This window comes from Stegodyphus dumicola, chromosome 4 (genome assembly GCF_044657685.1).
Source record: "Stegodyphus dumicola isolate Sdum_Otavi_A_Nest chromosome 4, ASM4465768v1".
NCBI lineage: Eukaryota > Metazoa > Arthropoda > Arachnida > Araneae > Eresidae > Stegodyphus > Stegodyphus dumicola.
The window spans coordinates 224,785,540-224,798,285 of NC_140771.1; the positions used below are offsets into that span (position 1 = coordinate 224,785,540).

Genomic DNA, 12,746 nt, shown 5'->3' on the forward strand with positions numbered 1-12,746 from the left:
AGTAAATTTTATAAACAACAGTGGATTGAAAATATTAAAAAACGAAGTATGAGCATAAAAATAATGATTAAATCAAATATTTTCTAATAACTGATAAGATTCCCTAGCATCCCTTTTTTCTAAACATCAAATTGGTACGCTAACTCAGAATTTGAAGGGTTTCTTGTAATCTGAGAAAATGTATAAGGTTGTACAATCAGCATTTTTCTGTCTTGCATTTAATTTCACCAGCCTGAAACCACCACACAGATATATCAGAAAACAGTACTGAGTGTTTTGAGCTGATATATTTTGGTTATGTTCCAGGCTTGTCATTCCAGTTTCATTTCGGATCAGCTTATGAAATTTAATTAGTTTTTAACCTTTTCCGCTACAGAAAATTATTTTATACTTAGATGAATTATAATTAAATTTAAATTTGACCAAGTACTGACTTTTTAATAAGGCTATTTCCTGTAAACTTATTTCTGAAGAAATTTTGAATGATAAGTAGATGCCTGTGAGGGAATGAATAAAGGTTGTCAAAAATATGTGTCTTAAAATTAGGATTTTCAAATATATCATGGAATTTTTATTATAGTAAAGTATTTATAGAAGTTATTACTTTCTTGTTTTTCATCTGGTACCTCTTTACGTTCTCTTGCTCAAAAGACTAAACTGCTCATAAACTGTAGCATAAAAGTCATATTTATTATTGATTGAAAGTTTAATCCATATAGATAAAGTGTCCTAAATTGTAAAATATTAGAGAGTAAATTGTAAAATATTACAGAGATTCCTTAAAAAGTCTATTTTTAAGATGAGGAGCAATTATTTAATGGGAATATATTTATTATATGTATATATAATTACAAAATAATTTTAATAACATAATATAATTTAATAACATGCCTAGTACAGTAAAAAGTCCATAATCCGGACTCGTTGGGACTTCAGCGATTCCGGATTATAGATCATCAATTTAAATCTGGTAAGACGGCATGCAGAAATTATACAATTAAAAATATGAAACCGTAATTTATGAAACAAAGAGCAATTATGATCTAAAGGGTATCAAATTTTACAAAAAAAAGCTTAATATTTATTTGTTTACTTTATTAAACATTTCTTTCAACACGAGCATGCATAGAGCATACACTACGCGCATGCGTAATGCACGTAGTGTATGCGCGCGCATTCTTTATGCGCATGTGTAAAGGCTACAAAAAAAAAGTTTGTGGCCTTTGAGGTCTGGATTATAGATCATTCCGGATAATTGATGTCCGGATTACGGACTTTGTACTGTATTTTCGTGCTCTAAACAGCTGAAACATTATCAGTAAAGACATAAAATAAGAAATTTAGAACCAAATTTTTCACAAAGACCAAAAATTGAAATTCATAAGTAATAAATTTCAAATAATCCTATAAATGCAAAAAAAGAATTTAAAAAATGTTAAAACAAAAAAAAAAACTTTAAATAAGCAATACCCAAATTCAAAAAATCAATGAAATTTAAAGGAAAAAGAATGTAATAGAAGAGGAATTTAATCAACTTCAGTGCATTTTCGTCAGGAGGAGAAACACTGAAATCAATTGAAATCTCTCTTCCACAAAAATCCTTGCTTTTCTGTATCCAGAATTACCCAACGAATCATTTCAATATATTTTAATTATAACAGTTCACCCGAAAATAACGGGCCCCTCCCCAAAGGAAGGAAAAAACAAAGTAAATTCTAATTAAAATTTTTTTACCTTTAAATAAAGAGAATTGAAAACCTAAGTAAAATAATAAAATACTTTAGGGAAAAATTCAAGTTAAAATTCTGCCTTTAAACAAAGAGAACATTATCCATAGAATTTAAAATGTAAGTGAAATTATAAAACCTTAGTGAAAAGTGTATATATATATATATAAAATATTGTATGATCTTAAAATTCACTTAGTTCAAAAACAAGTTATTCTAATACTTGTGCAATAGCTGCAAATATAATTAAATTTATTATCAATAAATATTTATATTTATTGAAAATTTATAATTTATTGCGAATTTTGGAATTTGCTGATATTGAATTTAATTTCTTTCCTGTTTTTTAAATTTGATTCTAAATTTCTTGTGGATGTATATACGAGGGCAATCCCAAAAAAAAGGTCTCCTATTTTTTGGGGATGTAGAGAAAGTTTTAATACGGTTGTTGGCAACACTGTTGTGAGTGGTGCCTTTTCCGCTACCACATAAGCACGCAGGCGTTTTGCTCGGATGCTCAGTCTTGGCTTGGCAACCATTCGAAATGGAGCTCCCGATAAACGTTACCGCCAGGTGCGAAGTGCGGGCAGTTATTCGATTTTGAACGCAAAAGGCGTTAAACCAGTTGAAATTGACCACCTGTTGACGGAAGTGTATGGACAGTCGAGCATGGATGTCAAAAACGTTCGCAAGTGGTGTAGAGAGTTTCCAGCCGGTCGTACTGAAATTCATGACGAAGAAAGGAGCGGGAGGCCGTCAATTGCCGATGAGACAATCGCAAAAGTTGAGTTCGTATTCGTTGAGTTTCGCGATTGTTGAGTTCGTAAAATGTGTAAAGATCAGAGGATCATCTGGATGCTCCTGAAGCTCCTCAACACTTCCTGAAGGGCATGGCGGCAAGCTGGTATGACATGGGAATTGTAAAACTGCCACAGCGTCTACTAAAATGCATCGACCGAAATGGCGATTATGTTGAAAAATAAAGAATTCTTCAATCTTTAAAGTGATGTAGCAATTATAGAAAATAAATGGTTCTTTGTATATTTAAAAATATAGGAGACCTTTTTTGGGGGATTGCCCTCATATTATTAAATACTTACGAATTAGTAATAAAAATTAGAATAAATCTTAACAAATGTCTCATAAATAATGATAAGGGAAGGAGCAAAACAAGATGTCGTAGTCCGTAGGATTCAAACCTACACGGGAAGTTCCCAATAGATTTCTAGTCCATCACCTTAACCACTCGGCCACGACTACTTAGAAGCAGCTTTTTAAACTACTGAAATTTCCCCAGTTTAACTCATTTCATGCTGATCAATTAAAAATCTTTTTCATTTTATCCATTAGTCGACAGTCAGGTAAAAACATCTCTTTCTATGAGAATATAAGAGATATTTATTGCTTTGGTAAACGAATTTCGTGTTTTTGCAAAATAAAAAGGATTAACACTTGAAGAAAATACTTATTGCAAACCTCACTTAGAAGAAATCTTTATTAGATTATATTAACAAGTCTCCACGTGGTGTTAATTTACAATGAAATGACATCACAGCAAATTTCCTTCCTTATGATATGTTATTAGGCTTTGCTATTTTAACAGTTCATGAACAGTGTACACAAATGTTTTAACAGATGTATGATTTTATGTTCTATCACAACGGTTTAATCATAACTGTTCAGTTCAAAATTGCTTTAAACTGGAATCTGAATACAAGGATTAGATTTACACTTACAACAGAAGAGAAACACGCCAATGTGACAATCAAAATCGCAATTACAACCTTGTATTTCGCGTATATATATAAAAACACTCAATCGACTTCAAGGGCAGCTAAAGGTCCCTCCTCATCAGGAGAACGAAATTACTAGAAAGGAGAAAAAAGAAGAAAAATTAAGCATCGGCAAAGGAGTGTCAGAAACACGTGGTCTTTATCAGCACTGCATGTGATCATAACCGGATTTTTAATCAGAGTTACACTGGCCACCTACTTTTACTGAGCCAGGCTATCTGATCAAACATATAACACATAGACTAAAACACAAAAAAAATCAGCGAAGTCAAAAAATGGGGAGCGAGGGGCAACTACACCTTCACACACCAAGTCTGAACCTCGAATACAGGAAAAGCCACCTCTATAACAGCTTGTTATAATATCTGGTAGTACCATGTGCGAGGAGGCAACACCATCTATCAGCAAAAATAATAACTAAGAATTATGTTAATAGAATTTTAAAAGCATTAGGAAGGACTGGATTGGACTTAAAATCATTCACCAAACATGCTAAATCTTTGTGAATATGAAACACCTCAAGAAAATCCAATTCACCAACGGAAGAAGCCTTTTGGATAATTTTTGTAGATCCAAAGTCAAAATTATGATTAAATTTCCAAATATGATATGCTATTATTCTTATAATCTGCAATGAAATTGATTTTAGCATTACCATGTGCCATAAACCCTTTGCAGTTTGTTTACCACCCCACACTAAGTCATGCCACCCTGTTAAGCAAAAAATGGCTTCTTTTTACTATCATGTATTTCGTGTGCTCAAAATTTGTTCCTCAGAATCTTTGCTTAACAATGAACTTAATTATTTGAAAGCAGTTGCTATTGACCGAGGATTTTTCTAACGTGATCATTGATAAAGCCATTAAAAAATTTTCAGATTTCCATCAAAGAAGACATTCCACTGTTAGAAATAATTTTAATGACTTGTCGTGCTTTCATTTTATTCTTCTGTTAGTTATAAAATTGTACGGATTCTCCAGAAATTCAATTTTCAAGTCAGTTTCTCCTCTATCAATAAAATTCACGGTTTGACTCTCAAAGATTGCGTTTCTGACTTTAATTCTTGGGAATTTATAGTATACCATGTCAATGTGGCTTGAGATATATTGGCCAAACAAAAAAGGGCGTTAAAGTGTTATATCAAGGAGCATGAATCTTATGTTCGAAAAGGCAAAATTAACAAGTCTTCGATAGCATATCATAGTTGGAAATTTAATCATAATTTTGACTTTGGATCTGCAAAATTTATTCAAAAGGCTTCTTTCCATTGGTGAATTGGACTTTCTTGAGGCTTTTCATATTCACAAAGATTTAGCATGTTTGGTGAATGATTTTAAGTCTAATCTAGTCCTTCCTAATGCTTTTAAAATTCTATTAACATAATTCTTGGTTATTATTTTTGCCGATAGATGGCATTCCCTCCTTGCGCATGGTACTTGCAGGAGGGTATAAAAAGCCATTATAGAGGTTGCTTTCCCTTTACCTCGGCCATCACATACCATGGACATTGGACTATTTTCTCTCTGTGAATATTGTAAATACTGTATATCTAACATTTAATCAAGACTCATTAAACGGTACTTTCATTTGAAGAACTATGTTTTTGCTGTTTAAATTTATGTTTAGTAATTTCTTTATGTTTGCATACTCAACTTGTATTTGAATTGCATGTTACACCACCCCACGATTAAAAACTCTGCAGTGGCAAAGTGCCACCTTCACTGATATTTTTACCTCCAGGATGCCATATTTACAGACAACTGGCAAAAAGCCTGCAAATTTACACAAGCTAGGCCCAGTATAACAGCAGTAAATGGAATGGAATGAAATGCTTTCCCTTTACTCGCGGTTCAGACTTGGTGCGTGAAGGTGCAGTTGCCCTATGCTCCCTGTTTTTTTACTTCGCTGATTTTCTTTGCATTTTAGCAAATTGTTGCAATTTGTTTTAGCAATTTGTTTAGCATTTTAGCAATTTGTTTGATCAGATAGCCTGGCTCAGTAAAAGTAAGTGGTCAGTGTAACTCTGATTCAAAATCCGGTTAAGACCACGTGCATTGCTGATAACGACCACGTGTTTCTGCGACTCCTTTGCTGATGCTTTATTTTTCTTCTTTTTTCCCCTTTCTAATAATTTTGTTCTCCTGATGAGGAGAGATCTTTAGCTGCCCTCGAAATTGATTGAGTGTTTTAATATATGTACACTAAATACAAGGTTGTTATTGCGATTTTGATTGTCACATTGGTGTGCTTCTCTTCTATTCTAATAATCACAATATTAAGTCTCATCTCAAAATTCTTGGAAATCATATGCAAATATATATCAAATACACCCATACTTATATACTATTGTTCAGTAAGAAATAATAGCATTTAGCTTCTCTTCTATTCTAATAATCACAATATTAAGTCTCATCTCAAAATTCTTGGAAATCATATGCAAATATATATCAAATACACCCATACTTATATACTAGTGTTCAGTAAGAAATAATAGCATTTAACTCATTTTTCAGAAAATACAAGAAAATTACGAGTTAAGCATTATGAAAAAAATAGCTGGAAATAGGAACAAAGCTAACTGTTAGCTTAATTTGATTACTTTAAATAGTATTGTTCACAGATTAATATACTACCTCAATTTTACAGTTGTATCACTGTTCTCCTAAACACATTATTATTAAATTCCAATCTCTTTTGACTTTTCAGTTGCTGTTATAGCTTTAAACATGCCCACCTTCACAAACAATAATGCATTGCATGCGGGACATTGTTTGACAACAATAATGAGCATAATATCGCAGGAGGAATCTGTATAACTTCTCACGTTATTGCATCTTTCAATTCTGACAAATTTCAAAATGGATTTGATGCGCACACTTTAAATTTCATATAATCCCATAAACAGAAATCCATCGGAATTAGGTCAGGAGATCGTAGTGGCCATGAAACTGCAAAGTTTCGAGAGATGATTCTATATTGAAAGTACACATTGAACACTTGTAACTGCCATAAAATTTCTTTTCCCTCTCCTCTCTTATGTTGCCACTGGCACTTTACAATGCACTTCTTTGCAAATGTTTTATGCCAGGAATTTTTATTATACATATATCGTTCCAACACCATTCATGGTTTTTCAATGCGCTGATCAATTTGTGCAGGAAAATGTGGGCACTGCAATTTTAAAATTTTGAAATTTTTTCATTGCAACTGTAAACATGAGAGCTCTATTGTTTTAAATCATCACAGTCTCGAGTGTATACCTTCAAATAACAACACCTGAAATTTCATTTTGATTGGTTGAGCAGTTAGGGCTACAGAGAGGTTTATATATTTGGGAGGTTTTTTTCATAACCACCCATATATGGAATCTACTAAAACCAAAATAAAATGTTTTTAAAAACAGGTAACTATTAATACCATTATATTCACAGACAGATGAATTACTGCTGATTTTTAAAAAATTTATATCTTTACAGAAAGGACAATTTCATTTGTTGACTAAGATTAAGACTTTTATGTGATTTGAAATGCAACATTCAATAGGGAAATATGTTTACATTTAATTTTATTATATAAAATTAATCCTTTGGGGGTAGAAATAAATGACTTCGGTAAATAAATGCATTTCTCATCTCAAGTGAATTAGAAGCTTTTAAACTTATTTTAATCAGTTTTAGCTTCCAAAAAATGGAAACAGTTTATTTAATGTGAAAATAGATATACATAATAATATAATTTCTTGTACTTGCATTCCAAGTACAAGAGTTTAAAAATAAATAAATGAAGTTGCATCAAAAGGAATACAACAATAAACAAATACAAAGTTAATGATTAAAAAAATCTAGTTATAAAAAAATATTTCTTTTAATTATGCACTGGCTATTCTAGATAAAATCCGTTAAAAAAATTGTAATTGAATGTATTTATTTCAAATTTTCTATTTTACTTTTGGTAATGTGATCTTATATTTTAATGACTGTTTTTCATCTAGAATTATATTTCATCACATCTAGATATCCTTAAGCTTATGTTGACAGACTGTATAATCACACAGGGAAAATAAAGAAGAAAAAAACTCTTGGGGAAAATAAAAGCTTATCTCTTTTGATTCAGAATGTTTGTCATAATAAAAGAAAAGAAGAAAATATTCTGGCAAAAGTAAAAGATTTTATTATATCATACTTTCAGCACAGATAACCCAAACTGTTCTAATATATTTCTAAAACAAGCGACCACACAATCGATAAAAGATAAAATGGACAGATAATGTATTACACTCAATGGTGGCTTATTTAAAAAAATATTAGCAGCTGTGAAAAAGAGAATATGGTTGGAATCTTTATTTAAAAAGACTGTAACAGATGTATTTCTAAAGCACAACAGCACTTTGAAAATTTCATCTTAAATGGACAAAAATCAGAAAGTTAAAAACAAAAGCAGAAACACTATTCCCTGTCTTCAATTTCTAATTCATAACTTTATCTAATTAAGAAATGTAACTATTTCCCATAATTTAAAAATGATGCATATCCAGTGATTGTACATGTATTCAAAAATCAGAATTAATAATCAAAATACATACTAACTAAAATATAAGAAAACCTTTATTTAGCATGTTTACTTTGTTTTCAATAGCACAGATTTATAAATTAACATATTTTAATATTCAGTACCAAAATTTTAATCTTCTGCTATTTTTTGAGTAATCTATATATTTTATTTTACATTTTCAGGTGGAAAATATGATTATGGTACTACATAAAACATTTTGTGTTGTATATGTATCTTTTTCTTAGATTCCCTACAATAAAATTTTATTGCTGCGACTCGAATTTTAGCGTCACAAGGTTAAATTTGAAAAATTACACAGAAAGTGAAGTACTCTTCTGTAATCAGGACTGGGTACAGAAATGTGTGTGTATGCATACTTATGTGCATATATACATGCATACAGGAAATATATATGCACACATACCATATACACTCACATAATGTCCACACTTTTTTTACTGAAATTACATCACTAAAATGCAGGTGCGGACATTAAACAGGTCGTTCAAATTTTGCGCTTTTTCTCGTGAGTAATTTTGGGTGTAAATTTCATTTCAAACAACCATGTTAAGTTCTAAGTGGAAGAAAATGGCATAAGTAATAAAAGTATCAAATTTAAAATTGTCTAATAGCTACCTAAAATTTACAAACTCACTTTCTTCCATCCACATATATAATATAAATTACCCCGTTTGCGTTATCAACACTTGGCGCATATTAGTTCGCACAGGAGCACAAATTAACCTACACTTGCAATTTTAATATTTACTTTTTACACAAATTAAATAAACGTTGGTTTTTTAATATCTTGCACACATTATTTTTTTTAAATCTGTTCTGATGCACTGTATGAAAATCTATTTCATTTCATCATTCGCCGCAAACAGCCTTCACTCGCCTTGAATTGCAATGTAGGCATGTCTTCATCTCGTGCCGCAGCAAGCGCTTTTATTTGACACATTTCTCATGTTACTGTGTACCCTTGAGCATGTATATCACAAACATAAGCAACTACTTTTTTTTCTAAGTTTGGAAACTTACATTTTGAACCACAAAACGCACAACTCGTTTTATTCGTTGTCGCCAGCTGATCACATTGTGCACACACTTTCTGTCCACTTTATATACTCTTGCTGCTGCTTTTTTTCCATTTTCCTGCGCAAATTCTACGATTTCAGTTTAAAAGCTGCTGTATTTTCCCATTTCAAGCACGCTACTTGCTAAATATTACAAATTCCAAATGATATTATGAATGAAAAGAGAAAGCTTGAAATATGCAAATGCTCCAAGGAGCAAAGAGGGGAAAGTAGTTTCATTACAAAACAGTATTTCCTGGAAGCCAGTATGGTGAAAACCTGTTTGGACTACCTTCATTTACTATTGCGTCTGCCGAGTGGATTGCTGGTGCCGATGTTATGACTGAATAACAGCTGCACCAGAATGCAAGGAAAGTCTCTGCTTTCTATCCTGGCACCAAATGAAAACAAAACAAATGCATATTCTTTCTTTAAAAATGTTTATTGACTAATGTTATTGACTAAAGGGAAAAAGGCAATGTTAAAAAAATATACATATAAACAGACATAATTTCTTGTTCAGTTACAAAGTTCCGCTGTTCAAGTCCTATAATTGCTGTGTCGAGAATACCAACAAATTTGTCAAGTGAAATTTTTTCGTTTTCAATAACTTCTGTTACTTTCTTCACTATCGGAAGCGAATTATAATGACGAGGCATTTGAGTTAAATAATATCAAAGACGGAGTACATCGAGATGAAATACTACATTTAGTAAGCAATTATAAGCCAAATAAAATAAAAACATCTGCCCTGAAGATAAGGATAGTGCTGACAGATCAACTTCCAATTCATTGCGCACCATGGCGTTAAAGATAAACAAAGTTTAGATAAACAAACGTTAAAGTTTAGATAAACAAAGGATATGCCTTTATCCACTTTTTGCAGCCATTCCACTTTTTGTCAAATGGACTCCGAACATTACTTTCGCTTTGTAGATCCTTTACGTATTAGTAAATATATATCGGAAATTCTATTTGACATAATCGAAAGTTCGAGCTTACTTTTATAAAATTGCTCTAACAGTCTGCAAAAAATAATAAGCCGGATCCAATTCGAAGATTAAGGAACAATGCAATCTGCAACATTAACTGAAATAGATAATAAGATAATTTTAGCTTGGCTTATACTGTCCGTTATACATTAAACGCGCATTCGTAAACGTATTTTGCATACGCAAATTCGCAGCCGTAAAGGTCTTAAGCGTATAGGTCAGCCGTATAGGTCAAAACGACGCATGCGCAGAAAGTTTGTAGTTTTGAGGTCCGGATTATGGGTGTCCGAATTAACGACTTTTGACTGTATTTATAACAAATATTTCAATTTGCTAAAATTATTCTTCACATTTAACCATAGTGATTTTTTTAATGCTGTATTTACGTTAGAAATGAATTTCAAATTCTCTCAAATCAAAAAATATTTTATAAAATTAAAGGGTCTAAAATTTACCGGAACAATCATCTAAAATGAATAACCGTATTTCTATTAAGACAACTGTCGACCTTGAACTAGGAAAAATTAGGAGTTTCCAAGAGGTTCGTAGTTTGCACAACAATGCTATTTGAAAAGAACTTCACAGAGACTTAAATTTACTTTATTATGCATGATTTGAGTAACTGAATTATTCATAATGTGATTCTGATATAAAAATTTGGTTGTGACTAAAGTTTTCCACCAAAAGACATTCTCAATAAAGTTAGAAAAGAAAACATGAAAGCAGTACCTTTAGTGCAAGTAGTAATCATCACATAAAATATATGATTTTCTGCATACTTTTTTGGTAGTTTTTCAAATCCTTTGGCCAGGAAACTTAGTGGCTGCGAATCTAAAAACAGATCAACCTCATTTCAGGCAAAATGGAAGATAGCACCAGTAAGATGTAGCTGCAGGTGTGAAAAAAGGTAGATGTCCGAAAGAGCGGTGTCAGGGATATATGACAGGTATAGCAAAAGATTCCATTCGAGTTCGTCCAGCCGGTGAATACAGACACATGCGGTCTTGTATTATCTTAATGGAACCTATGCTTTTTGCGCCGGAACTCGGTTTGAAGTTTTTCTATGATAGCAGCATCAACATGGACTAGCATCTCGCTGTACATCTTACTGTCGATGGTTTTACCTTTTCCCAGATACTCTTTGTGAATAATACCATGGCAATACCACTAGATATAAAGCATGATCTTTTTGTTATTGAAATTGCACTTTGTGACGCTGCCAACTGGTTCATCGAGTGCAGACAAATTCCCTTTCCGGCTTATGTTATTGAAGTAAATCTACTTTTCTTCATAAGTGACAATCCAGTCCAGAATTTGGTCCTTGCGTTGATATTCGGGCAGGCCCAAACACATCTGTCCTTATCTGCTTGAGTCAGCTCATGAGGCACCCAGCAACTAAACTTGTACATCAAGTTTATGCGATGCATGGCATGACTTATGGACATGGCATTAAAGTCTAACTACTTAGCAAGCTCTCGAGTGGTTGTATACTGATCTTATTCCAGAAGTTCTTGCAGACAGGCCTCATCAACATCAGTAGGCCGGCCACAGCACTCTCTTTTTGAATTTCATAGCCCTTGTTTTTTAACTTTCGAACCCAAACCTTCAAAGTATCATATGATACTACATTAGTACCTAAAGTTGTACACATTATTTAGCTGACTTTTTACAACAGAACTAGAAGTAAATGATAGTTCTAATCTGGTAACATGATAGTTTCATTTCAGACACCTTTTACTTAATGAAAACAGTACTTTTTTTTTTTTTTTTTTTTTTTTTTTACAAATTTCACAGCATAATGTTCTAAAGCAAGTCTCTTTCTTTCAAATGCTAAAAATTATTTGACAAAATAGGATTAAATATGTCAATACAAACTGTTTGCACAGATGATATTTGTGGTGGCAGGAAACTTTCATTAAGGCCTGATATATTAATATTCAATTAGATACAACAAATTTTATGTTATTCTGCTAATTTTATTTTGTAACTTTCTTGCATCCTTAATAGGGAAGGAAGGCTTTTACTTATCACAGTACTTTTAAATACAACAAAATTAAACTCAAATATTAACTGATTAAGTATTGTTTGAAACTTCATAAAAAAAGTTCTACAAATGTCTACAGTATATTCAGACAATTTAGATTACATAAAATGTAATACGACAGATTATGTTAAAAATCACATAGCTGATGAATAGAATTTACACAATTTATGTTTCATTAATTCAATAAATTTAATTTATTCCTACAAAATATTACTTAGTAATTTTCTTTAATAAGGGCTAAAAACTGTACATCAAAAGTTCCTGTGATATGATAAAAAAAAAAAAAAAAAAACAGGGAATGCATTATGCAAGATATCCACTATAAATAAATAAATTAATATAGTGAATTGGCTAACTTTTGAATAACTATGCATTATGCAAAAGATAGCCACTATTTTAACAAAAATACACATCCTATCCAATATTAACTATCATTTCATAACTTATTCTGATAGTAAAAATGTAAATAAGTCATTATGGAAAAGGACAATACAATAATTACTTTAACAGGTTGTCTTTGTAGAAAACTGTGTGAGAAAAGTTGATCATATTTAATTACGCAT

General features: G+C 31.6%; 1 protein-coding gene and 1 non-coding gene across 3 annotated transcripts in view; both read right to left on the reverse strand.

Moving 5' to 3' along the window:
* rictor (rapamycin-insensitive companion of Tor) overlaps positions 1-12,746 on the reverse strand; it is a 143,887-nt gene that overhangs the window by 120,835 nt on the left and 10,306 nt on the right. The window lies entirely within an intron of this gene.
* Positions 2,906-2,987, reverse strand: TRNAS-AGA (transfer RNA serine (anticodon AGA)). The gene has a single exon. It is a non-coding gene; the product is annotated as a tRNA-Ser (tRNA).